Raw genomic sequence first — 25,415 nt, 5'->3', positions numbered from 1 at the left:
TATAACATGGACATTTGGACTTTTACGTGATTCAAAGCAATAGTCTAGTTTTGACATAATAATCTAGATACTCAAGCATATCAACAAGCAACCATGTCTTTCAAAATATCGACGATAAAATAAATTATCCCTAGCCCATCACGCTCAAACATTGATCCATTCATGAAACACGCTCGAATATTAGCTACACCCAATACGTAAGTACGATCATATTGCCTCTTTGTTGGTGCTTTTATAAGAGAAGAGGGAGACTCAGATTCAAAAATAAAAATTAAATAAAGTAAAAGAAAGGCCCTTTGCAGAGGGAAGTAGGGAATTGTAGAGGTGCTAGAGCTCAAAGCGAAAAATTTAGAGATAAAAACATTTTGGGAGGTGTTTCCATCCCACCAACGAAAATGACTTAGAGTTCAGAACACTTTCCATGCTAGATATGCCATAGGCGGTTCCCAGACAGAAAATAAAGTTTATTCTTTTTTCCACCTACTTTCAGTTTCCATGGCTAGCCGTATCCACGGGTGCCTTCCATACCAACACTTTCCAAGGAATTTATTATTTGACAACATAAAGTAAATTCATTTTTGCATTTTGGGATTGGGCATCCCTAGAACCTTTGCCTTACTCTCGTGCAATGACAAGTGAATAAACACTCATCGTGAGAATAACACATCTAGCATGGAAAATATTAGCCACCCGTCACCGCTCCACGAGCGAAACAAACACACAAAAGAGAAGTTTATTTTGAAAATTAGAGATGGCACATACAAATTTGCTTAGAACGGCAAAAGAATACCGCATATAGGTAGATATAGTGGACTCATGTGGCAAAATTGGTTTAAAGGATTTTGGATGCACAAGTAGAGATCATACTTGGTGCAAAATGAAGGCTAGCAAAAAGATTGAGAAGCGACCAACCAAGAAACGAATAATCTCATAAGCAAGCATTAAGCATAATTAACACCGAATAATGCACCACAAGTAGGATATAATTTTCATTGCATGACTATTGACTTTCGTGCATGCATAGGGAATCACTAACCTTAACACCAATATTCTTACTAAAGCATAATTACTCATCGACATAACTCACATATCAGATCATCATATCTCAAAACTATTACTAAGAATCAAGTTTATTTTGTCCAATGATCTTCATGAATTTTTTTCTTTATCCTTCTTGGATATCTATCACTTTGGGACTAATTTTCATGTGTTGCTTTACATAAGCTCAAACAAATATAAGTGAAGATCATGAGCATAATTTTTTTTATTTCTCTAAAAATAATTTAAGTGAAGCAAAAGGGAATTTCTTCAAAAATACTAAGCACACCGTGCTCAAAAAGATATAAGTGAAGCACTAGAGCAAGTCCTAGCTCATAAAAATTTAAGTGAAGCAAAGAGGCAATACTAACAACTCATGAAATAATTTTGGATCTCTTAAATAAGTGTGTTCAGCAAGGATTGATGACTTAAAACACAAAATAAAACAAGCAAAGACTCATATCATACAAGACGCTCTAAGCAAAACACATATCATGTGACGAATAAAAATATAGCTTCGAGTAAAATACCGATAGTTGTTGGAAAAAAGTAGGGATGCCACTCGGGGCATCCCCAAGCTTAGTTGGTTGCTCATTTTTGGATAATAGCTTGGGAAGCTGGGGCATCCCCAAGCTTAGGCTCTTCCATCCTTCCTTCATCCATCATAAGATAACCCAAAACTTGAAAACTTCAATCACACAAAACTCAACAAAACCTTCGTGAGATCCGTTAGTATAAGAAAGCAAACCACTACTATAAGTATTGTATCAAACCAATTCATATTTTGTTTTTGTATTATATCTACTGTACTCCAACTTTTCCATGGCAAAAACTCATCAAAGAAAACCATAGAGCCATCAAAATAAGCACACAACACAAAGAAAATAGAATCTGTCAAAACAGAGCAGTCTGTAGCAATCTGACTATTTTGAATACTTCTGTAACTCCAAAAATTCTGACAAAATAGGACGACCAGGGTAATTTGTATATTGATCTTCTACAAAAAGAGTTTATCATGTTCTGGTGTTTTTTAACAATTGTTTTCGTGACTGCATAAGTTTCTGTTTTTCAGCAAGATCAAACAACTATCACCCAAGAAGATCCTATAGGCTTTACTTGGCACAAACACTAATTAAAACATAAAAAACACAATAATAGCAGTAGCATAATTGTGCAAACACTCAAGAACAGAAAGCAAAAAACAAAAATAAATTTTATTCATTGGGTTGCCTCCCAACAAGTGCTATAGTTTTACGCCCTTAGCTAGGCATAAAGCAAGGATCTAAGTATTGTCATCTTTGGTTCGAGATCCATAAGATGCCCTCATGATTGATTCATAAGGTGGCCTGATTTTTGTTCTAGGAAAGTGTTCCATACCTTCCTCAAAGGAAATTGGAACTTAATATTGCCTTCTTTCATATCAATCACGGGAACGGTCTACCAAGAATAATTGGACAAGACGGATTGCAATCAATATCAAGAATAATAAAATCTGTGGGCACATAATTCCTATTTGCAAGAATAAGAACATCATTAATTCTTCCCATAGGCTTTTTAATAGTAGGATCCGCCAAGTGCAAATTCAAGGAACATTCTTCAAGATTAGTAAGACCAAGCACATCACATAAAGATTTCAGAATTGTAGAAACACTAGCACCCAAGTCACACAAATCAAAACACTCATAATTTTTAATCTTGACTTTGCTAGTAGGTTCCCATTCATCATGCAATTTTCTAGGAACTGAAACTTCTAATTTCAATTTTTCTTCAAAAGCTTTCATCATAGCATCAACAATATGTTTAGTAAAAGCTTTGTTTTGTTCATAGGCATGAGGTGAATTTATCATGGATTGCAACAAAGAAATACAATCAATCAAAGAGCAACTATCATAATTAATGTCTTTGTAATCCAAAAGAGTGGTCACATCACTAGTTAAAGTTTTAACCTCTCCAAACCCACTTTCATCAATTTTCTCAACAAGATTTTCACCCTCCGAAATATTGGGACGCCTTCTACCTAAAGTTGACTCTTCTCCAGTCCCTTTTTCATCAATCTTAACTTTACTAAACAAGGAAACACCAATCATTTTAAGATCTTCATGACTTTTACGAAAGTACTCACTAGAGAACGCTCTTTCTAAAAACTCTCTTTTATCTCTAAGCATAGCAGTTCTTTTCTTACTTTCATCCATAGAAACATAAAGAGCTTTAATTGATTCATCAACTTTAGGCACAAAAAATTTCAACTTGAGATTTTCCACATCAAGAGCAATTCTATCAAAACTTCTAGACAAATCATCAATCTTATTCAACTTTTCTTCTATAGAAGTGTTGAAAACTTTTTGCGTATTGATAAATTCTTTAATATTGTTCTCAAGATCAGAGGTGTTTCTATTATTATTATAAGATTGATTTCGATAGGAATTACCATAATTATTAGAGGAATTACTAGGAAAATGCCTAGGATTAAATTTACCGAAATTATTTTGAGAGATAAAATTCACATCTATGGCATCACTATTTTGCTCAATCAAAGTAGACAAAGGCATATCATTAAAATCAATAGGAGCACTTTTACTGGCAACCAATTTCATAAGAGCATCAACTTTATCACTCAAAGAAGAAATTTCTTCAACCAGATTAACTTTTTTACTAGTGGGAGCTCTTTCGGTATGCCATTGTGAATAATTTGCCATGATATTATCAAGCAATTTGGTGGCTTCGTCCAAAGTAATTTCCATAAAAGTTTCACCCGCGGCGGAATCTAAAAGATTACGAGAAACAAAATTCAACCGCGCTTTTTTTGTATGATCATCCAAAGATTTAACCCATGAGTTGGGCAATTCCTTAGCATCATTTTCATCCTTTCCCAAGATTGTGTAACATGCTCATGTTCAGGTTGCTTGAAATTCATGATCTGGGTTCTAAGGGAGACAATTTTTGCGGGTGGAAAATACTTAGTGATATAAGCATCTTTGCACTTATTCCAAGAATCGATACTATTGCGAGGCAAAGAAGAGAACCAAATTTTTGCAGAATCACGCAAAGAAAACGGAAATAATTCCATATTCACCACATCATTGTCCACATCTTTTTTTTGCATATCGCATAATTCCACGAAGGTATTAAGATGGGACGCGGCATCCTCATTAGGAGTACCGGAAAATTGATCTTTCATAACAAGATTCAGCAAAGCAGTATTAATATCACAAGACTCCGCACTAGTGGCGGGAGGAGCAATCGGAGTGCCAATAAAATCATTGTTGTTGGTATTTGAGAAATCACAAAACTTGGTGTTCTCTTGAGTCATGATGACCACACAACAAGATTGCACTCAAAAATAGATCCAGCAAGAAAATAGCGAACGGGAAAAGAGGGGCGAATAAAACGGCAAATTTTTGTGAAGTGGGGGAGAGGAAAACGAGAGGCAAATGGAAAATAATGTAAATTGCAAGGAGGTGAGATTTGTGGTTAGGAACCTGGTATATGTTGAAGATCCTCCCCGGCAACGACGCCAGAAATTTCTTTTGATGTCGCTTGAAGCTATGTCGGTATTTCCCCAAAGAGGAAGGGATGATGCAGCATAGCGGCGGTAGGTATTTCCCTCAGATATGAAACCAAGGTTATCGAACCAGTAGGAGAACCAAGCAACACAACGTAAACATCCCCTGCACACAAATAACAACACCTCGCAACCCGACATGTTAAAGGGGTTGTCAATCCCTTTCGGGTAACGGTGCCAGAAACGGTGCGTGGACGGTAGAAAGTTGTAATAGATTGAAATAATAGATCACAAATAAAATAAAGTGTAGAAAAGTATTTTTGTATTTTTGGTTTAATAGATCTGAAAATAAATGCAAGGAAAAAGTAGATCGCAAAGGCAAGTATAAGAAAGATGACCCAGGGGCCGTATATTTCACTAGTGGCTTCTCTCAAGAAAGATAGCAAACGGTGGGTAAACAAATTACTGTTGGGCAATTGATAGAACCTCAAATAATTATGATGATATCCAGACAATGATCATTACATAGGCATCACGTCCTAGATTAGTAGACCGACTCCTGCCTGCATCTACTGACGGAAATATGCCCTAGAGGGAATAATAAAGTTGTTATTTATATTTCCTAATATCATGATAAATGTTTATTATTCATGCTAGAATTGTATTAACCGGAAACTTAGTACATGTGTGAATACATAGACAAACAGAGTGTCACTCGTATGCCTCTATTTGACTAGCTCGTTGAATCAAAGATGGTTAAGTTTCCTAGCCATAGACATGAGTTGTCATTTGATTAATGGGATCACATCATTAGAGAATGATGTGATTGACTTGACCCATTCCGTTAGCCTAGCACTTGATCATTTAGTTTATTTGCTATTGCTTTCTTCATGACTTATACATGTTCCTATGACTATGAGATTATGCAACTCCCGAATACCGGAGGAACACTTAGTGTGCTACCAAATGTCACAACGTAACTGGGTGATTATAAAGGTGCTCTATAGGCGTCTCCGATGGTGTTTGTTGAGTTGGCATAGATCGAGATTAGGATTTGTCACTCCGATTGTCGAAGAGGTATCTTTAGGCCCTCTCGGTAATGCACATCACTATAAGCCTTGCAAGCAATGTGACTAATGAGTTAGTTGCGGGATGATGCATTACGGAACGAGTAAAGAGACTTGCCGGTAACGAGATTGAACTAGGTATTGAGATACCGACGATCGAATCTCGGGCAAGTAACATACCGATGACAAAGGGAACAACGTATGTTGTTATGCGGTTTGACCGATAAAAATCTTCGTAGAATATGTGGGAGCCAATATGAACATCCAGGTTCCGCTATTGGTTATTGATCGGAGACGTGTCTCGGTCATGTCTACATAGTTCTCGAACCCGTAGGGTCCGCACGCTTAACGTTCGGTGACGATCGGTATTATGAGTTTATGTGTTTTGATGTACCAAAGGTAGTTCGGAGGCCCGGATATGATCACAGACATGATGAGGAGTCTCGAAATGGTCGAGACATAAAGATTGATATATTGGGCGGCTATATTCGGACACCGAAAGTGTTCCGGGTGATTTCGGAGAAAATCGGAGTGCCGGAGGGTTACCGGACCCCCCCCCCCCCCGGGGAACTAGTGGGCCTAGATGGGCCTTAGTGGAGAGAGAGGGGCTGCCAGGGCAGGCCGCGCGCCCCCTCCCCCTTGAGTCCGAATTGGACTAGGAGGGGGGTGGCGCCCCCCCTTTTTCCTTCCCCTCTCCCACTCCTTCCTCCCCCCTCCTTGTAGGACTAGGAAATGAGGAATCCTACTCCTACTAGGAGGAGGATTCCTCCCCTCCTTGGCGCGACCTAGGGTCGGCCGGCCTACCACCTTGCTCCTTTATATACGGGGGCAGGGGCAACCTAGAAGACACAACAGACAACTGTCTTAGCCGTGTGCGGTGCCCCCCTCCACCATAATCCACCTCGGTCATATCGTCGTAGAACTTAGGCGAAGCCCTGCGCCAGTAACTTCATAATCACCGTCATCACGCCGTCATGCTGACGAAGCTCTCCCTCGACACTCAGCTGGATCGAGAGTTTGTGGGACGTCACCAAGCTGAACATGTGCAGATCGCGGAGGTGCCGTACTTCCGGTACGACTACATCAACCGCGTTGTCATAACGCTTCCACTTTCGGTCTACGAGGGTACGTAGACAACACTCTCCCCTCTCGTTGCTATGCATCACCTAGATGGATCTTGCGTGTGCGTAGGATTTTTTTTTGAAATTACTGCGTTCCCCAACAGTGGCATCCGAGCCAGGTCTATGCGTAGATGTTATATGCACGAGTATAACACAAAGAGTTGTGGGCGATAATAGTCATACTGCTTACCAGCATGTCATACTTTGATTCGCCGGTATTGTTGGATGAAGCGGCTTGGACCGACATTACGCGTACGCTTACGCGAGACTGGTTCTACCGACGTGCTTCGCACACATGTGGCTGGCGTGTGTCAGTTTCTCCAACTTTAGTTCCGGTCCTTGTTGAAGGTTAAAACAACACACTTGACGAAAAATCATTGTGGTCTTGATGCGTAGGTAAGAACGGTTCTTGCTCAGCCCGTAGCAGCCACGTAAAACTTGCAACAACAAAGTAGAGGACGTCTAACTTGTTTTTGCAGGGCGTGTTGTGATGTGATATGGTCAAGACATGATGCTAAATTTTATTGTATGAGATGATCATGTTTTGTAACAGAGTTATCGGCAACTGGCAGGAGCCATATGGTTGTCACTTTATTGTATGAAATGCAATCGCCATGCAATTGCTTTACTTTATCACTAAGCGGTAGCGATAGTCGTAGAAGCAATAGTTGGCGAGACGACAACGATGCTTCGATGGAGATCAAGGTGTCAAGCCGGTGACGATGGTGACCATGACGGTGCTTTAGAGATGGAGATCAAAGGCACAAGATGATGATGGCCATATCATATCGCTTATATAGATTGCATGTGATGTTTATCCTTTGTCCATCTTATTTTGCTTAGTTCGGCGGTAGCATTATAAGATGATCTCTCACTAAATTTCTAGGTACAAGTGTTCTCCCTGAGTATGCACCGTTGCGAAAGTTCGTCGTGCCGAGCCACCACGTGATGATCGGGTGTGATAAGCTCTACGTTCACATACAACGGGTGCAAGCCAGTTTTGCACACGCAGAATACTCAGGTTAAACTTGACGAGCCTAGCATATGCAGATATGGCCTCGGAACACTGAGACTAAAAGGTCGAGCATGAATCATATAGTAGATATGATCAACATAGTGATGTTCACCATTGAAAACTACTCCATCTCACGTGATGATCGGACATGGTTTAGTTGATTTGGATCACGTGATCACTTAGATGATTAGAGGAATGTCTATCTAAGTGGGAGTTCTTAAGTAATATGATTAATTGAACTTTAATTTATCATGAACTTAGTACCTGATAGTATTTTGCATGTCTATGTTGTTGAAGATAAATGGCTCGTGTTGTTGTTCTGTTCAATTTTAATGTGTTCCTAGAGAAAGCTAAGTTGAAAGATAATGGTAGCAATTACACGGACTGGGTCCGTAACTTGAGGATTATCCTCATTACTGCACAGAAGAATTATGTCCTGGAAGCACCGCTAGGTGCCAAACCCGCTGCAGGAGCAACGCCAGATGTTATGAACGTTTGGCAGAGCAAAGCTGATGACTACTCGATAGTTCAGTGTGTCATGCTTTACGGCTTAGATGTTTTGAACGTCATGGAGCATATGAGATGTTCCCGGAGTTGAAGTTAATATTCCAAACAAATGCCCGGATTGAGAGATATGAAGTCTCCAATAAGTTCTACAGCTGCAAAATGGAGGAGAATAGTTCTATCAGTGAGCATATACTCAAGATGTCTGGGTATAACAATCACTTGATTCAACAAGGAGTTAATCTTCCTGATGATAGTGTCATTGACAGAATTCTTCAATCACTACCACCAAGCTACAAGAGCTTCGTGATGAACTATAATATGCAAGGGATGGATAAGACAATTCCCGTACTCTTTGCAATGCTAAAGGCTGCGGAGGTAGAAATCAAGAAAGAGCATCAAGTGTTGATGGTCAACAAGACCACCGGTTTCAAGAAAAAGGGTAAGGGGAAGAAGGGGAACTTCAAGAAGAACGGCAAGCAAGTTGCTGCTCAAGTGAAGAAGCCCAAGTCTGGACCTAAGCCTGAGACTGAGTGCTTCTACTGCAAAGGGACTGGTCACTGGAAGCGGAACTGCCCCAAGTATTTGGCGGATAAGAAGGATGGCAAGGTGAACAAAGGTATATGTGATATACATGTTATTGATGTGTACCTTACTAATGCTCGTAGTAGTGCCTGGGTATTTGATACTGGTTCGGTTGCTAATATTTGCAACTCGAAACACGGACTACGGATTAAGCTAAGATTGGCTAAGGACGAGGTGGCGATGCGCGTGTTCCAAAGTCGATGTGATCACCGTCGGCACGCTACCTCTACATCTACCTTCGGGATTAGTTTTAGACATGAATAATTGTTATTTGGTGCCAGCGTTAAGCATGAACATTATATCTGGATCTTGTTTGATGCGAGACGGTTATTCATTTAAATCAGAGAATAATGGTTGTTCCATTTATATGAGTAATATCGTTTATGGTCATGCACCCTTGAAGAGTGGTCTATTTTTTTGAATCTCGATAGTAGTGACACACATATTCATAATATTGAAGCCAAAAGATGTAGAGTTGATAATGATAGTGCAACTTATTTGTGGCACTGTCGTTTAGGTTATATTGGTGTAAAGCACATGAAGAAACTCCATTCTGATGGACTTTTGGAATCACTTGATTATGAATCACTTGGTACTTGCGAACCATGCCTCGTGGGCAAGATGACTAAAACTCCGTTCTCCGGAACAATGGAGCGAGCAGCAGATTTGTTGGAAATCATACATACTGATGTATGTGGTCCGATGAATATTGAGGCTCGCGGCGGGTATCGTTATTTTCTCACTTCACGGATGATTTGAGTAGATATGGGTATATCTACTTAATGAAACATAAGTCTGAAACATTTGAAAAGTTCAAAGAATTTCAGAGTTAAGTGGAAAGTCATCGTAACAAGAAAATAAAGTTTCTACGATCTGATCATGCAGGAGAATATTTGAGTTACGAGTTTGGTCTTCATTTGAAACAATGCGGAATAGTTTCGCAACTCACGCCACCCGGAACACCACAACGTAATGGTGTGTCCGAACGTCGTAATCGTACTTTACTAGATATGGTGTGATCTATGATGTTTCTTACTGATTTACCGCTATCATTTTGGGGTTATGCTTTAGAGATGGATGCATTCACGTTAAATAGGGCACCATCTAAATCCGTTGAGACGACACCTTATGAACTGTGGTTTGGCAAGAAACCCAAGTTACCGTTTCTTAAAGTTTGGGGTTGCGATGCTTATGTGAAAGAGCTTCAACCTGATAAGCTCGAACCCAAATCGGAGAAATGTGTCTTCATAGGACCCAAAGGAGACTGTTGGGTACACCTTCTATCACAGATCCGAAGGCAAGACATTCGTTGCTAAGAATGGATCTTTTCTAGAGAAGGAGTTTCTCTCGAAAGAAGTGAGTGGGAGGAAAGTAGAACTTGATGAGGTAACTGTACCTACTCCCTTATTGGAAAGTAGTTCATCACAGAAATCTGTTCCTGTGACTCCTACAACAATTAGTGAGGAAGCTAATGATGATGTGTTGGGGAACGTAGCAAAAATTCAAAATTTTCTACGCATCACCAAGATCAATCTATGGAGTAACCTAGCAACGAGGGGAAGGGGAGTGCATCTACATACCCTTGTAGATCGCGATGCGGAAGCATTGCAAGAACGCGGATGAGGGAGTCGTACTCGAAGCGATTCAGATCGCGGTTGATTCCGATCTAAGCACCGAAGAACGGTGCCTCCGCGTTCAACACACGTGCAGCCCGGTGACGTCTCCCACGCCTTGATCCAGCAAGGAGAGAGGGAGAGGTTGGGGAAGACTCCATCCAGCAGTAACACGACGGCGTGGTGGTGATGGAGGAGCGTGGCAATCCCGAAGGGCTTCGCCAAGCACCGCGGGAGAGGAGGAGGAGGGAGAGGGGTATGGCTGCGCCGAAAGAGAGACGTTCTCGTGTCTATGGCAGCCCCAAACCTCAAGTATATATAGGGGAGGGGGAGGGCTGCGCCCCCATCTAGGGTTCCCCCCCAAGGGGTGCGGCCAGCCCTAGATGGGGCTTGGGGGGCGGCCAAGAGGGGGGGAGAGGGGGCGCCCCACTAGATGGGCCTTAGGCCCATCTGAGCCTAGGGTTTCCCCCTTCCCCCTTTTCTTGCGCCCTGGGCCTCTTGTGGGGGGGCGCACCAGCCCACCTGGGGCTGGTCCCCTCCCACACTTGGCCCATGCAGCCCTCTGGGGCTGGTGGCCCCCTTGGTGGACCCCCGGGACCCTCCCGGTGGTCCCGGTACATTACCGATATCACCCGAAACTTTTCCGGTGACCAAAACAGGACTTCCCATATATAAATCTTTACCTCCGGACCATTCCGGAACTCCTCGTGACGTCCGGGATCTCATCCGGGACTCCGAACAACATTCGGTAACCACGTACATGCTTTCCCTATAACCCTAGCGTCATCGAACCTTAAGCGTGTAGACCCTACGGGTTCGGGAACCATGCAGACATGACCGAGACGTTCTCCGGTCAATAACCAACAGCGGGATCTGGATACCCATGTTGGTTCCCACATGTTCCACGATGATCTCATCGGATGAACCATGATGTCAGGGATTCAATCAATCCCGTATACAATTCCCTTTTGTCTATCGATATGTTACTTGCCCGAGATTCGATCGTCGGTATCCCTATACCTTGTTCAATCTCGTTACCGGCAAGTCTCTTTACTCGTTCCGTAACTCACATCATCCAGTGATCAACTCCTTGGTCACATTGTGCACATGATGATGTCCTACCGAGTGGGCCCAGAGATACCTCTCCGTTTACACGGAGTGACAAATCCCAGTCTCGATTCGTGCCAACCCAACAGACACTTTCGGAGATACCTGTAGTGCACCTTTATAGCCACCCAGTTACGTTGTGACGTTTGGTACACCCAAAGCATTCCTACGGTATCCGGGAGTTGCACAATCTCATGGTCTAAGGAAATGATACTTGACATTAGAAAAGCTCTGAGCAAACGAACTACACGATCTTGTGCTAGGCTTAGGATTGGGTCTTGTCCATCACATCATTCTCCTAATGATGTGATCCCGTTATCAACGACATCCAATGTCCATGGTCAGGAAACCGTAACCATCTATTGATCAACGAGCTAGTCAACTAGAGGCTTACTAGGGACATGGTGTTGTCTATGTATCCACACATGTATCTGAGTTTCCTATCAATACAATTCTAGCATGGATAATAAACGATTATCATGAACAAGGAAATATAATAATAACCAATTTATTATTGCCTCTAGGGCATATTTCCAACAGTCTCCCACTTGCACTAGAGTCAATAATCTAGTTCACATCACCATGTGATTAACATTCACTGGTCACATCACCATGTGACCAACATCTAAAGAGTTTACTAGAGTCAACAATCTAGTTCACATCACTATGTGATTAACACTCAATGAGTTCTGGTTTGATCATGTTATGCTTGTGAGAGAGGTTATTAGTCAACGGGTCTGAACCTTTCAGAACCGTGTGCTTTACGAATATCTATGTCATCTTGTGGATGCTACCACGCGCTATTTGGAGCCATTTCAAATAACTGCTCTACTATACGAATCCGGTTTACTACTCAGAGTCATCCGGATTAGTGTCAAAGTTCGCATCGACGTAACCCTTTACGACGAACTCCTTTTCACCTCCATATCGAGAAATTTCCTTAGTCCACTAGATACTAAGGATAAGTTCGACCGCTGTCATGTGATCCACTCCCGGATCACTATTGTACCCCTTGACCAACTCATGGCAAGGCACACTTCATGTGCGGTACACAGCATAGCATACTGTAGAGCCTACGTCTAAAGCATAGGGGACGACCTTCGTCCTTTCTCTCTCTTCTGCTGTGGTCAGGTCTTGAGTCTTACTCAATACTCACACCTTGTAACACAGCCAAGAACTCCTTCTTTGCTGATCTGTTTTGAACTCTTTCAAAATCATGTCAAGGTGTGCGTTCTTTGAAAGTATCATCGGGCGTCTTGATCTATCTCTATAGATCTTTATGCCCAATATCTAAGCAGCTTTATCCAGGTCTTCCTTTGAAAAACTCCTTTCAAACAACCCTTTATGCTTTCCAGAAATTTTACATCATTTCGGATCAACAATATGTCATTCACATATACTTATCGGAAATGTTGCAGCGCTCCCACTCGCTTTATTGTAAATACAAGTTTCTAACAAACTTTGTATAAACCCAAAAACTTTGATCACTCCATCAAAGCATATATTCTGACTCCGAGATGCTTGCTCTAGTCCATGGAAGGATCGCTGGAGCTAGCATACCTTTTAGCATCCTTAGGATCGACAAAACCTTTCTGATTTTATCACATACAACCTTTCCTTACGAAATCTGGTAAGGAAACTTGTTTTGACATCCATCTGCCAGATTTCATAAATGCAGCTAATGCTAACATGATTCCGACGGACTTAAGCATCGCTACGGATGAGAAAATCTCATCGCAGTCAACTCCGTGAACTTGTGGAAATACTCTTTGCCACAAGTCGAGCTTCATAGACGGTAACATTACCGTCCACGTCCGTCTTCTTCTCAAAGATCCATTTATCTCGGATTTCATGGCTTCTAACCATTTGTCGGAATATGGGCCCACCATCGCTTCTCCATAGCTCGTAGGTTCAGTATTGTCCAACAACATGATATCTCAGACAGGATCACGTACCACTCTGAAGTAGCACGCATCCTCGTCGTCCTACGAGGTTTGGTAGTGACTTGATCCGAAGTTTCATGATCACTATCATAAGCTTCCACTTCAATTGGTGTAGGTGCCACAGGAACAACTTCCTCTGCCCTGCTACACACTAGTTGAAGTGACGGTTCAATAACCTTATCAAGTCTCCACCATCCTCCCACTCAATTCTTTCGAGAGAAACTTTTCCTCGAGAAAGGACCTGTTTTAGAAACAATTACTTTTGCTTCCAGATCTGAAATAGGAGGTATACCCAACTATTTTGGGTTTTCTATGAAGATGCATTTATCCGCTTTGGGTTCGAGCTTATCAGCCTGAAACTTTTTCACATAAGCATCGCAGCCCCAAACTTTTAAGAAATGACAACTCAGGTTTCTCTAAACGGTGTCGTCTCAACGGAATTGCGTGGTGCCCCTTTTAAAGTGAATGCGGTTGTCTCTAATGCCTAACCCATAAACGATAGTGGTAATTCGATAAGAAACATCATGGTATGCACCATATCCAATAGGGTGCAGCTATGATGTCCGGACACACCATCACACTACGGTGTTCCAGGCGGTATTAATTGTGTAACACTTTCCACAATGTCTTAATTGTGTGCCAAACTCGTAACTCAGATACTCATCTCTATGATCATATCACAGACATTTTATCCTCTTGTCACGACGATCTTCAACTTCACTCTGAAATTACTTGAACCTTTCAATAATTCAGACTTGTGTTTCATCAAGCAAATACACTCAGCATCTACTCAAATCATCTATGAAGTAAGAACATAACGATATCCACTGCATGCCTCAGCACTCATTGGACTGCATACATCAAAATGTATTACTTCCAATAAGTTGCTCTCTTGTTCCATCTTACTGAAAACGAGGACTTTCAGTCATCTTGCCCATGTGGTATGATTTGCATGTCTCAAGTGATTCAAAATCAAGTGAGTCCAAACGATCCATCTGCATGGAGTTTCTTCATGCATATATACCAATAGACATGGTTCGCATGTCTCAATCTTTTCAAAAACGACTGAGTCCAAAGATCCATCTACATGGAGCTTCTTCATGCGTTCCATACCAATATGACTCAAATGGCAGTGCCACAAGAATGTGGAACTATCATTACTATTTTATATCTTTTGGCACGAACATGTGTATCACTACGATCGAGATTCATTTTAGGTGCAAGACCATTGAAGGTATTATTCAAATAAACGGAGTAACCATTATTCTCCTTAAATGAATAACCGTATTGCGATAAACATAATCCAATCATGCTCAACGCAAACACCAAATCTCGATGGTAGAGGGAGCATGCGGCGCTTGATCACATCAACCTTGGAAACACTTCCAACACATATCGTCATCTCACCTTTAGCTAGTCTCCATTTATTTCGCAGCTTTTATTTCGAGTTACTAACACTTAGCAACCGAACCGGTATCTAATACCCTGGTGCTGCTAGGAGTACTAGTAAAGTACACATTCATATAACGTATATCCAATATACTTTTGTCGACCTTGCCTGCCTTCTCATCTACCAAGTATCTAGGGTAGTACTGCTTCAGTGACCGTTCCTCTCATTACAGAAGCACTTAGTCTCGGGTTTGGGTTCAACCTTGGGATTCTCCACTAGAGCAGCAAATGATTTGCTGTTTCATGAAGTATCCCTTTTGCCCTTGCCCTTCTAGAAACTAGTGGTTTTACTAACCATCAACAATTGATGCTCCTTCTTGATTTCTACTTTCGCGGTGTCAAACATCGCGAATAGCTCAAGGATCATCATATCTATCCCTGATATGTTATAGTTCATCACGAAGCTCTACTAGCTTGGTGGCAGTGACTATGGAGAACTATCACTATCTCATCTGGGAGATTAACTCCCACTCGATTCAAGTGATTGTGGCACTCAGACAATCTGTGCACATGCTCAACGATTGAGCTTTTCTCCCTTAGTCTGCAGGCTTAAGAAACTTATCAGAGGTCTCATACCTCTTGACGTGGGCACTAGTCTGAAATCCCAATTTCAGTCTTCAGAACATCTCATATGTTCTGCGACGTTTCAAAACCGTCTTTGGTGCCACAATTCTAAACCGTTAGCATTACGCACTGAACTATCACGTAGTTATCAAAACGTGTATGTCAGATGTTCCGCAACATCTACAGACGACGCTGAGGTTCAGCACACCGAGCGGTGCATTAAGGACATAAGCCTTCTGTGCAGCAATGAGGACAATCCTCAGTTTACGGACCCAGTCCGCATAATTGCTACTACCAACTTTCAACTAAATTTTTCTCTAGGAACATATCTTAAACAGTAGAACTAAAGCGCAATGACATAATTTGTAAAGACCTTTTGACTATGTTCATGATAATGAAGTTCATCTGATTATTGAACTCCCACTCAGATAGACATCCCTCTAGTCATCTAAGTGATACATGATCCGAGTCAAACTAGGCCGTGTCCGATCATCACGTGAGACGGACTAGTCATCATCGGTGAACATCTCCATGTTGATCGTATCTTCTATACGACTCATGCTCGACCTTTCGGTCTCTTGTGTTCCGAGGCCATGTCTGTACATGCTAGGCTCGTCAAGTCAACCTAAGTGTTTCGCATGTGTTCCGAGGCCATGTCTGTACATGCTAGGCTCGTCAACACCCGTTGTATTCGAACGTTAGAATCTATCACACCCGATCATCACGTGGTGCTTCGAAACAACGAACCTTCGCAACGGTGCACAGTTAGGGGGAACACTTCTCTTGAAATTTTAGTGAGGGATCATCTTATTTATGCTACCGTCGTTCTAAGCAAATAAGATGTAAACATGATAAACATCACATGCAATCAAAAATAGTGACATGATATGGCCAATATCATTTTGCTCCTTTGATCTCCATCTTCGGGGCACCATGATCATCTTCGTCACCGGCATGACACCATGATCTCCATCATCATGATCTCCATCATTGTGTCTTCATGAAGTTGTCACGCCAATGATTACTTCTACTTCTATGGCTAACGCGCTTAGCAATAAAGTAAAGTAACTTACATGGCGTTATTCAATGACACGCAGGTCATACAAAAAATAAAGACAACTCCTATGGCTCCTGCCGGTTGTCATACTCATCGACATGCAAGTCGTGATTCCTATTACAAGAATATGATCAATCTCATACATCACATATATCATTCATCACATCTTCTGGCCATATCACATCACAAGGCACATGCTGCAAAAACAAGTTAGACGTCCTCTAATTGTTGTTGCAAGTTTTTACGTGGCTTGTATAGGTTTCTAGCAAGAACGTTTCTTACCTACGTAAGACCACAACGTGATATGCCAATTTCTATTTACCCTTCACAAGGACCCTTTTCATCGAATTCGTTCCGACTAAAGTGGGAGAGACAGACACCAGCTAGCCACCTTATGCATCTAGTGCATGTCAGTCGGTGGAACCTGTCTCACGTAAGCGTACGTGTAAGGTCGGTCCGGGCCGCTTCATCCCACAATGCCGCCGAAACAAGATAAGACCAGTAACGGCAAAAAGAATTGGCAACATCTACGCCCACAACTACTTTGTGTTCTACTCGTGCATAGAAACTACGCATAGACCTAGCTCATGATGCCACTGTTGGGGAACGTAGCAGAAATTCAAAATTTTCTACGCATCACCAAGATCAATCTATGGAGTAACCTAGCAACGAGGGGAAGGGGAGTGCATCTACATACCCTTGTAGATCGCGATGCGGAAGCGTTGCAAGAACGCGGATGAGGGAGTCGTACTCGAAGCGATTCAGATCGCGGTTGATTCCGATCTAAGCACCGAAGAACGGTGCCTCCGCGTTCAACACACGTGCAGCCCGGTGACGTCTCCCATGCCTTGATCCAGCAAGGAGAGAGGGAGAGGTTGGGGAAGACTCCATCCAACAGCAACACGACGGCGTGGTGGTGATGGAGGAGCGTGGCAATCCCGCAGGGCTTCACCAAGCACCGCGGGAGAGGAGGAGGAGGGAGAGGGGTATGGCTGCGCCGAAAGAGAGACGTTCTCGTGTCTATGGCAGCCCCAAACCTCAAGTATATATAGGGGAGGGGGAGAGCTGCGCCCCCATCTAGGGTTCCCCCCCAAGGGGTGCGGCCAGCCCTAGATGGGGCTTGGGGGGCGGCCAAGAGGGGGGAGAGAGGGGGCGCCCCACTAGATGGGCCTTAGGCCCATCTGAGCCTAGGGTTTCCCCCTTCCCCCTTTTCTTGCGCCCTGGGCCTCTTGTGGGGGGCGCACCAGCCCACCTGGGGCTGGTCCCCTCCCACACTTGGCCCATGCAGCCCTCTGGGGCTGGTGGCCCCACTTGGTGGACCCCCGGGACCCTCCCGGTGGTCCCGGTACATTACCGATATCACCCGAAACTTTTCCGGTGACCAAAACAGGACTTCCCATATATAAATCTTTACCTCCGGACCATTCCGGAACTCCTCGTGACGTCCGGGATCTCATCCGGGACTCCGAACAACATTCGGTAACCATGTACATGCTTTCCCTATAACCCTAGCATCATCGAACCTTAAGCGTGTAGACCCTACGGGTTCGGGAACCATGCAGACATGACCGAGACGTTCTCCGGTCAATAACCAACAGCGGGATCTGGATACCCATGTTGGCTCCCACATGTTCCACGATGATCTCATCGGATGAACCATGATTTCGGGGATTCAATCAATCCCGTATACAATTCCCTTTTGTCTATCGATATGTTACTTGCCCGAGATTCGATCGTCGGTATCCCTATACCTTATTCAATCTCGTTACCGGCAAGTCTCTTTACTCGTTCCGTAACTCACATCATCCAGTGATCAACTCCTTGGTCACATTGTGCACATGATGGTGTCCTACCGAGTGGGCCCAGAGATACCTCTCCGTTTACACGAAGTGACAAATCCCGGTCTCGATTCGTGCCAACCCAACAGACACTTTCGGATATACCTGTAGTGCACCTTTATAGCCACCCAGTTACGTTGTGACGTTTGGTACACCCAAAGCATTCCTACGGTATCCGGGAGTTGCACAATCTCATGGTCTAAGGAAATGATACTTGACATTAGAAAAGCTCTGAGCAAACGAACTACACGATCTTGTGCTAGGCTTAGGATTGGGTCTTGTCCATCACATCATTCTCCTAATGATGTGATCCCGTTATCAACGACATCCAATGTCCATGGTCAGGAAACCGTAACCATCTATTGATCAACGAGCTAGTCAACTAGAGGCTTACTAGGGACATGGTGTTGTCTATGTATCCACACATGTATCTGAGTTTCCTATCAATACAATTCTAGCATGGATAATAAACGATTATCATGAACAAGGAAATATAATAATAACCAATTTATTATTGCCTCTAGGGCATATTTCCAACATGATGATCATGTAACTTCAGATCAAGTTACTACCGAACCTCGTAGGTCAACCAGACTAAGATCCGCACCAGAGTGGTACGGTAATCCTATTCTGGAGGTCATGTTACTTGACCATGAGGAACCTACAAACTATGAGGAAGCGATGATGAGCCCAGATTCCGCGAAATGGCTTGAGGCCATGAAATCTGAGATGGGATCCATGTATGAGAACAAAGTTTGGACTTTGGTTGACTTGCCCGATGATCGGCAAGCCGTCGAGAATAAATGGATCTTCAAGAAGAAGACTGACACTGACGGTAATGTTAATGTCTACAAAGCTCGACTTGTTGCGAAAGGTTTTCGACAAGTTCAAGGAGTTGACTACGATGAGACATTCTCACCCGTAGCGATGCTTAAGTCCGTCTGAATCATGTTGGCAATTGCTGCATTTTATGATTATGAAATTTGGCAAATGGATGTAAAGACTGCATTCCTGAATGGATTTCTGGAAGAAGAGTTGTATATGATGCACCCTGAAGGTTTTATCAATCCAAAGGATGCTAACAAAGTGTGCAAGCTCCAGCGATCCATTTATGGACTAGTGCAAGCATCTCGGAGTTGGAATAAACGTTTTGATAGTGTGATCAAAGCATATGGTTTTATATGGACTTTTGGAGAAGCCTGTATTTACAAGAAAGTGAGTGGGAGCTCTGTAGCATTTCTAATATTATATGTGGATGACATATTGTTGATTGGAAATTATATATAATTTCTGGATAGCATAAAAGGATACTTGAACAAGAGTTTTTCAATGAAAGACCTCGATGAGGCTGCTTATATATTGGGCATCAAGATCTATAGAGATAGATCAAGACGCTTAATTGGACTTTCACAAATCACATACCTTGATAAAGTTTTGAAGAAGTTCAAAATGGATCAAGCAAAGAAAGGGTTATTGCATGTGTTACAAGGTGTGAAGTTGAGTTAGACTCAATGCCCGACCACTGCAGAAGATAGAGAGAAAATGTAGGTCATTCCCTATGCTTCAGCCATAGGTTCTGTCACGTATGCAATGCTGTGTACCAGACCTGATGTGTGCCTTGTTATTAGTTTAGCAGGGAGGTACCAAAATAATCCAGGAGTGGATTACTGGACAACGGTCAAGAACATCCTAAAATACCTGAAAAGGACTAAGGATATGTTTCTCGTTTATGGAGGTGACAAAGAGCTCATCGTAAATGGTTACATCAATGCAAGCTTTGACACTGATCCGGATGACTCTAAGTCACAAACCGGATACATGTTTATATTGAATGGTGGAGCTGTCAGTTGGTGCAGTTCTAAGCAAAGCATCGTGGCAGGATCTACGTGTGAAGCGGAGTACATAGCTGCTTCAGAAGCAGCAAATGGAGTAGTCTGGATGAAGGAGTTCATATCTGATCTAGGTGTCATACCTAGTGCATCAGGTCCAATGAAAATCTTTTGTGACAATACTGGTGCAATTGCTTTGGCAAAGGAATCCAGATTTCACAAGAGAACCAAGCACATCATGAGACGCTTCAATTCCATCCGCGATCAAGTCAATAAGGGATATATAGAGATTTGCAAGATACATACGGATCTGAATGTTGCAGACCCGTTGACTAAGCCTCTCTCACGAGCAAAACATGATCAGCACCAAGACTCCATGGGTGTTAGAATTATTACTGTGTAATCTAGATTATTGACTCTAGTGCAAGTGGGAGACTGAAGGAAATATGCCCTAGAGGCAATAATAAAGTTGTTATTTATATTTCCTTATATCATGATAAATGTTTATTATTCATGCTAGAATTGTATTAACCGGAAACTTAGTACATGTGTGAATACGTAGACAAACAGAGTGTCACTAGTATGCCTGTACTTGACTAGCTCGTTGAATCAAAGATGGTTAAGTTTCCTAGCCATAGACATGAGTTGTCATTTGATTAATGGGATCACATCATTAGAGAATGATGTGATTGATTTGACCCATTCCGTTAGCCTAGCACTTGATCGTTTAGTTTATTTGCTATTGCTTTCTTCATGACTTATACATGTTCCTATGACTATGAGATTATGCAACTCCCGAATACCGAAGGAACACTTAGTGTGCTACCAAACATCACAACGTAACTGGGTGATTATAAAGGTGCTCTACAGGTGTCTCCGATGATGTTTGTTGAGTTAACATAGATCGAGATTAGGATTTGTCACTCCGATTGTCGGAGAGGTATCTCTGGGCCCTCTCGGTAATGCACATCACTATAAGCCTTGCAAGCAATGTGACTAATGAGTTAGTTGCGGGATGATGCATTACGGAACGAGTAAATAGACTTGCCGATAACGATATTGAACTAGGTATTGAGATACCGACGATCGAATCTCGGGCAAGTAACATACCGATGACAAAGGAAACAACGTATGTTGTTATGCAGTTTGACCGATAAAGACCTTCATAGAATATGTGGGAGCCAATATGAACATCCAGGTTCTGCTATTGGTTATTGATCGGAGACGTGTTTCGGTCATGTCTACATAGTTCTCGAACCTGTAGGGTCCGCACGCTTAACGTTCGGTGACGATCGGTATTACGAGTTTATGTGTTTTGATGTACCGAAGGTAGTTCGGAGTCCCGGATATGATCACGTACATGACGAGGAGTCTCAAAATGGTCGATACATAAAGATTGATATATTGAACGGCTATATTCGGACACCGGAAGTGTTCCGGGTGATTTCGGAGAAAACCGGAATGCCGGAGGGTTATCGAAACTCCCCCGGGGAACTAGTGGGCCTGGATGGGCCTTAGTGGAGAGAGAGGGGGGCTGCCAGGGCAGGCCGCGCCCCCCTCCCCCTTGAGTCCAAATCTCTACTCCTAATGTCTCAGTTGGTAGTCTCCGTTCCGAGTTTATTTTCGTCCCACCTATCATGGTTTTTTTTCGTCCCACCTTTGTCGGGTTTTTTCCGTCCTCCTCCGCGTCCGAAGTAACGATCCCCTGTGGTAGCGATCTCGTCGCAAGAAAAAAAACCCAGGAAAAACCACGTAGCGAGGCCCCTCGCACGAGAAAAAAAACGGAGGAAATAAGCTGTGGGAAGAAATCAAAAACGGATGAACCAGGGATGCGAGGCCCCGTCGTGCAAAAAGAAAAGAAAAAACTGACGAGCGAGGGCAGTCTCGCTACGAGGACGAGATTAGGAGAACCCACGCCCCAGCCGCCATCGCCGCCGCCGATCCCTTCGCCGTCGCCGATCTATTCGCTACGGCGACGGAAACCACGCCCTAGCCGCCATCGCAGATCCCTTTGCTGCCGCCGAGGTCCTGGAGGAGCCGCCGCCACCTTCATTGCGGACCTCCAGGTCGCCGTCGGGACACCGCGGCAGAGGTTCGCCACGGCCGCCGTCGAGTTCCGAGAGGGGCATGACCCCAGGGAGATCTTCGTCGGGGTTGCCGCCGCCGCCGACGTCGCCTGCCGAAGGTGAGATCCCAGGACCTGTCTCCTCCTCTCTTTGCAGCGCTATGCTCTGTCGCGAGGCTGACGGTGGCGGGTGGGTCGATGAACAGAGAGGAAAGGTACGGTGCCGTCGATCCGTCCTGCCTGTGGATTCACTGGATGCGTCTTGGTGGAGTGAGCGCTCGTGAGATTCGATCTGGTTGCTCTGTCTTTCAAGGTGGATTCGTTGTCAGTAGGTTGGGACGGATTGATCGCTGTTGGATTTGTTAACTTGCAGGTGGGCTAAACCTCTCGTCCTCTGGCGACGAACATCGCCTCCCGCTAGGGTATGCGGGCGACAATCGTTACTCAGCGCCAGCAGGTCGCTGCCCCGTCCTCCAATTGACAATGGTAGCATGCTTATGCCTTGGGGCATGGTGTCGCGGGTAGAGTGTGTGCTGCCATGGCTGAACGAAGCAGCAGTCGGCTGTGCACACTGTCTGACTACTATTGATGTTGGTCTTTCATGTAGGCTTGCCTTCAAATATCACGGCAAGGTATGTGATTTCTTATACTGTAACAGACTGTACAAGTTCACTCTCATATACAAGGCCCATGAAATTGGATTGTGGCATTACTTCAACTATTTTATGAAGTCCACTGATTTTTTGATGAATAACTAATAGGTATGTATGGATAGTGCAACCTGCATATTCACAACTCTGAAGCAATAGAACTACAATCAGCTCACAACCCCCATCGAGTAGTACACCATCTGTTCAATTCAGAGGTACTCATCTTGTTGATTCAGGTGAGATCTATTACCTATACCTTAGATCCTCTAAACTGAAGGAGCTCCGATGGGAAGGGTATTTTAAAATCTGGTGTTGTCTACATGTTTTGGCTGCTTGTATCTTCCTAGGCGATGTCTTACTAGCTGACGAGCAAATCATATGAAAATATGAACCACATATGATCTTTGCTAATAGAAGTACAACACTCAACCTGTGCTATGTCAATTCTATGGCCACTACATATTCAGACGGGCAAATGAACCAAATAAATCTTTCAGTGGGCCAGTGATAATATTATTTGTTGAACTGATTAGAGAAGTAAACTATATACAACAGTAAACAGAAGTTGAATTGTTTAGAGAGGTAAACTATAGGACGGTAATCTGAAGTACACTTGGATCCCAAAGATGCTGGTGGAAATACGTCAACAAGTTACCCGCTACAATCATCACCAGAGATATAACCACAAAAACTGTAGTTCAAAGCTATCCGCTACATTAACTTTGAATTTCCTATCCATTCTCATCAACGATGACCTGCCATAAACCGTACAAATAACAATGAGTATTGTGTTTACCTGCACACAAAAGAAGGGAATTGTTCCTGAACCTGGTTTCTGAGGCCAGGCACGAGTATTGTTTAATTTCAGAATTTGAGAAGAGGTGTAAACCATTAAGAGGGACGTACCATGACGCCAAAAGTTTCAGTCTGCCACCAAGTTTATTTTGTTCATCCCACAAAAAACATGAACTCTCAATCAATGGCTGCATAGCGTCAGAACACAAGAGGATTTTGAGCCAAACAAAATATATTCATTTAAAAAAATCACTGCTGGACCGACTGTTATTCTTCAGTTGCATTCCCTCTACTTATCTCTGACGAATCTACTATTCTTCAGTTGCATCCCCCTGTACTGATATTAGCTAATATAAGTGACAATGCTCTGACTCTTGGAATTTGTAATGCTCATCCAATCCTCCCCGTCTATACCTATTTAATAGCTTCAAGAGCTCTCCCCAAATCATCATTCAAAAGTTCTTCATCTACTTGTGCTATGTTACGTAGATATTTTTCTAGCTTTCAAAGGAAGCATGTCCAGGTGTTCCTAACATGCTCGAGTTTTGTAGGGAATTTAGAATATGTATATCGATCGGGCACCTTCGTTGTGTGAAATTCCTTACTTATTATGTCACTTATATCAGCTAACTATCAAGACCAATGAACTGCATCACGTCAATGTAATCACTTTTTAGTTTATGTCAAGATTAATAGACTGCATATGCACCCCACACCCTTGGTTAGATCTACAATCAAATGTAATGGTGAGATTTAATTTAAAAACAGTTAACTTGTTTGCATGGCTATGCAAAATTAGACAATGATTACATTCTTTAAATAAACAGTTAAGGGCATGCCAGACTTTGCAATCTTCAGAAGAGATTGTTAGCCGAAAATCTGCAAGACAATATATCTGCGTACTTCGAGGACTGGTAGTTTGTTGCAATTACCAGATACTGCAAGCTGTGGTTCTAATTCATTCTTTCGCATTACTGTTTTGGAATTCAATCTGTGGTTGACTGTTACTTGATGGTTCTCTTGTTTCGATCTCCTAGGACTGGAATGTAGAAGCTTTTTGTTTGTTTTCTCACCATATCGTTGTAACAACTCTCAGTGTCTTATGAAAATTCTGAAGTAGTTTGGAGAAAAGATGTGTGAGAAGTAGGTGTATAGATATGTTCCTTCCATGTATTGGATCGAGGAATTTCCTATATTTCTTCTTTTATTAATTTCAGGAGAGGAAGAGAATTTTAGTGGTACTTCAGATTTTGGTAATTGTTCATGATTGAGTTCACCATAATTGATAAAAAAAATTATGACTGTTATCATTTTCATGGTTTATTTTAGTTGCTGGAAGGAAAGCACTGCTAGAAATTTCGGAATTGAGATGTGGTTTTGAACAGTTCTGTCAGGTATTGCTTATTTGCATTGTGCGATCACAATTCTGGGGACAATCGTTTTTAGTTTTGTAGTATCGGATCTGGGTCCTATCTTTCTAGCAGATCACCACATTTGGGATTTGGCTTATTAAACAACAAGCAAACAATAAATTTTGTGAATATAATGTGACGTTTCCAGTTATAACTTTTAGACTTTTGATTCCTTCCTTTAGTTGTCAGCGGAAAATACTGAAGGCATGTAGTTGTGTACATGTTTGAAAAATCAGAAGCGGTTAGTAACATTTTGCATCC

The 25,415-nt window shown here is 42.7% G+C and overlaps 1 long non-coding RNA gene across 1 annotated transcript; it reads left to right on the top strand.

Moving 5' to 3' along the window:
* Positions 1-22,063: 22,063 nt before the first annotated feature.
* On the top strand, positions 22,064-25,065 carry LOC123181873 (uncharacterized). The gene is made up of 3 exons (XR_006491919.1): positions 22,064-22,417; positions 22,504-22,929; positions 23,059-25,065. It is a non-coding gene; the product is annotated as an uncharacterized lncRNA (long non-coding RNA).
* Positions 25,066-25,415: the final 350 nt, after the last annotated feature.

The sequence above is a fragment of the Triticum aestivum genome, chromosome 1D, assembly GCF_018294505.1.
Source record: "Triticum aestivum cultivar Chinese Spring chromosome 1D, IWGSC CS RefSeq v2.1, whole genome shotgun sequence".
Lineage (NCBI taxonomy): Eukaryota > Viridiplantae > Streptophyta > Magnoliopsida > Poales > Poaceae > Triticum > Triticum aestivum.
The sequence above is the reverse complement of the archived record's forward strand: the minus strand, read 5'-3'. Positions and strand labels throughout refer to the sequence as shown.